Source organism: Galeopterus variegatus, unplaced genomic scaffold (assembly GCF_000696425.1).
Source record: "Galeopterus variegatus unplaced genomic scaffold, G_variegatus-3.0.2 Scaffold2796, whole genome shotgun sequence".
Taxonomy (NCBI): Eukaryota; Metazoa; Chordata; class Mammalia; order Dermoptera; family Cynocephalidae; genus Galeopterus; species Galeopterus variegatus.
Window position 1 is genome coordinate 218,879 of NW_007728907.1, and position 4,014 is coordinate 222,892.

General features: G+C 38.5%; 1 protein-coding gene across 1 annotated transcript in view; it reads left to right on the plus strand.

Annotated features, from left to right (window-relative positions):
• LOC103598953 (protein furry homolog) overlaps positions 1–4,014 on the plus strand; it is a gene marked incomplete at its 5' end in the record, with an annotated part of 113,293 nt that overhangs the window by 99,733 nt on the left and 9,546 nt on the right. The gene's annotated exons all lie outside the window — the stretch shown is intronic.

Below are 4,014 nucleotides of genomic sequence, written 5' to 3' on the forward strand. Positions count from 1 at the left end.
TATGGAGCAGATAAGGAAATTGAGAAAGAGACTAAATGACTTTCTAAGGTTATAAATCAAGGTAAATAGTAGATTAAAAGTGAAGGCTATTTCCAGTCACTAACTTAACTTGCCAGGATTCTCTTCATATTTAATTAAATACTTAGGAATTCCATTATTTTTACTTTTACCCTCCAACATATGTTTAATAGATGTTTTAGAATTATACATAAGATCAAAGTTTTTATTTTTACAAGATTTTGTTGGCCTGTTTTCAAGGGTGGTTTTAGTTTTATGTTTGTTTTGCCTTAAATTAACTTTCTATAAATCTTTTCTAATTTAAATCAGGCCTAGCAAATTTGAATTCTTAAACATAAATGCCCATTCCTTAAGAGAATAACATTCATCTATTAATAAGGAAGATAAGTAAAGCTTATGACTCATGAACCCCAATCACACTCCCTAACTGGTGATAAATAGCCTTATTTGGCTGGTTCAGCCAGCTGGAGTATTTCAGGAGGGCAGAGTTTGGGAGTTTAGTCTCCAAGCATACTACCTTGGGTTTGAATGCCCGCTCCTCCTCTGATCAAACTGTGCACTCTTGAGCAAATTACTTCAAATGCTTACTCATTTGTAAAATGGGGGTGATAAGAGGGTTAGGGTAAGGAGTCAATAAAACCAATCTCTTGGTCTAAGGCCTCGCACATAATAAGCACCCTATAAACACTATTACTATTCACTAGCTGTTGGAGGGGAGGAACTATGAAGTAATCCCCTCTATCAACTAGTAAAATCTGTTCTGCTTCAGAATACCTCAAAGCTCTCCTGAGCTCTGTCATTTAATTCCAGGTAAGCCAGAGCTAGTAGGAATTTCCCAGATTCTTTGAAATCTCTTCTTTCTAGATAGTATTAATTTTTGTTCACTTTCTGAGTCCTATCTACCTTCCATGTTTATTTTATCATTTTATTTTTATTCTATATGATCACATCTGTATTTATCTTTTACCCTTCCACTGCCCTACACTGAATAATTAAATACTGAAAGGCGGAATTCCATTTCTAAGCTTATTTTAAACATCTAAGTACAGTTGTTTTATTTGTGCTCTTTTGCGCCTTTGAAGTCTTTCTCATTTTTTCTTTGAGTTTCTTTCATTCTTTGTATCTGTTATTCCTTTCAGTATTGTTCTACATGGATTCCATAGCTCAGTTGTAAGCAACAAATTGAATGCCCTGATGGTAACTACATGGGCAACTGCATGGCACTGAATAGGAGGGAGGCTCTGTCTACTCTTTTTCTGCCTTTCAATCCCCAATGATCCAGCGATATTTTCCAGTGCTCTTTTATATGTATAAATATATATGTATTAAATCNCAATGATCCAGCGATATTTTCCAGTGCTCTTTTATATGTATAAATATATATGTATTAAATCCCAGTGTCAGAAGACAAAGATGTAAGTAAAGCATCTCTACTACTATGGGGCTCAGAAGGCTTCCACAGTCAGAAAGGTCTGTTTCCAGATTCTACAATTTGTAAAAATTCCAAGTGAGACTGGCTACGAAACATACTACAATGGGCTGCCTAGGAGCTGAGAGCCCTGTAGACAAGAGCTTCAATTCTTTGGAGTCAGACATTTCTAGGAGTCTGGGCTCCACTACTTCTACCTGACCTTGGGCAAATATGTAACTTCTCTAGGCTTGTTGTGAAGATCAAATAACAAATCTCTTTAAAGGCCTTGGAACAGTACCTGGTGCAAAGCACATCATAACATGAACGTCACCCGTCATTCATCATCATTGTCACCCCCGCCATCACCACCACCATCACCTGGGGGCTTTCCCCAGTGTCACACCAACCTTATGCTGTGTTCATTTAAAAATACAAGTTCTAGAATAGTAATCATTTTGGAGTACAAATTAGTAAAGCTATTTTGGAGGGCAGTATTTGCCAGAAGGCTGTATCTACCAAAATTTTAAATGTGCCTTTTGACCCGCATGACCTCTTCTAATAATCTTTAAAAAAAAAAAAAAAAACTTACACACTTGGTGTTTGTGACACTTAAACAGTGAAAAGTCAAAAGTAGCCTAAATGTCTATCAGTGTCAAAGGTTGGATTCCCCAGGAAACAGATTCTGAGATGGAGATTGGGTACAGGAAATGTATCAGGGAGTGTCCCTCGAGTCGACATCTCTGGGGAAGTGAAGGAAGTAGGGCTGGGCAGAGGAAAGAAAACCTCAGTCAGTCCCACAGGGGATCTGCTGGGAGCAGGCATGACCTTGTCCTAGGCAAATCTCTGGCTGAAGGCAATTCCCAGAGACTGATTCAGCTCAGGGATATCAGCTGCCCGAATCTTTTAGAAGAAAAATGTATTTGTGTATCATAAAAAATTAATATGTGAGGAATATTAAAAAGAAAAAGTGAAAAAACTTTTTCATGTGTTTAATCAATTCTCACTATAATTTCTCACTAAACTTACCATAAAATGGGATGTCATTATAGTAGGATTATGCCTTTTTAGAAGAGTAATCGATTGGTCTAAAGCAGAACAACTTAAACAATGTAATTATATAGAACCAAAAAAAAAAGAACCCACAAGAAAAAAAAAATGGGTTTTTTTCACCTCCAGGCTATCTAATGCTTTCTGAAGGTGTCTGAAAATAAATATCAGTCACCCACATATAGACCATTTACTAGTTGTTCATGTCACCAGTTTTCGATTTATGACATCTTTTCAACTGTAAACTAAGAAAATACATACAGTGAATTGATGTCATCTTTAAATAGTATTACATAAAATCTTGATAGAATTTTTTTGTGTGTGTGTGACTGGTAAGGGGATCACAACCCTTGGCTCGGTGATGCCTGCACCGCGCTCAGCCAGTGAGCTCACCGGCCATCCCTATATAGGATCCGAACCCGCCGCGGGAGCGTTGGTGCGCTCCCAGCGCCGCACTCTCCCGAGTGCGCTGCGGGGGCGGCCCTTGATAGAATTTTTTAACTTTTAAAAAAGTCTTCCTGTGAGTTACCGGCATAATTCTTTGTGAAATGAAATGTTTTGTTTCCACATGAGAAAAATAAGCAAGTTCGTATTCTGAAAAATAATTAGTTACATAGCAAGAAAAAGTGGATTTACTGTCTAGATTTCATTTGCTTATCCTGCCAATTAATCTATCCTCTGTGTTCCTAATTCCCCTCCTAGCTCCCATCCCACACATACAATCGGTTACCAAATCGTGCTGATTTTACCTCCTCAGTGCTTTTCAGATCTATCTCCTCCTTTCTGTTTCTACTGTCCCTGTCCTAATTCAAGCCTTTTCCACTCTTGGCCCCCCACAATCCATTCTCTATGCAGCAGCCAGAGTGATTCTTCAAAAACGAACATCGCTGCCTCCCTTCCCTACTGCAAGTCCTGTAGTGGTTCTCTGAGACTTTTGGGTGAAGCCTGTAGTCTGGCCATCTTCTGAAATCACCTTCCACCCCAAGCCCATCTCCTTCCATTCCTCTATTTCATTCACCTACTACACAGAGATTCTTTCCTTTTGCAGAAGATATCTTAATGTTTCATTCTTGTAATCTTTCAAAATGCAGTTCTCTGTGTCTAGAACACTACCCGTACTACCCTTTCCATGGCCTGGCCAATGTCTCCTGGTGTTCAAGACTCATTTTACTTGTTTCCTCCTTGTAAAAGCCCTCTCTAACCCATGTATGATGTAGGTGTCCCTTGTCGGGATTCTTGTAGCATCCTGTGGATACTCCCATCGAGACACTCATCAGAACCAGACTATACCGCTGTCTGCCTAACTAAACCATAAGCCGTCCTTAAGGATAGAGACCAGACTTACTAACTTTGTATCATCAGTACTTTGCACATTGTTTCTGATATATGTTTGGTTCTTAATAAATTTAGGTGGATCAAATGAAAATATTAATTCAGTAAGCTGTTGAGAAATTGAGTACACGTGTCCTCTTTTGTCCTGTTCGCTTGTGTTTGGTTTTCATTAAAATCTATTTGCATCATGTAGATTTTTGTGTTCT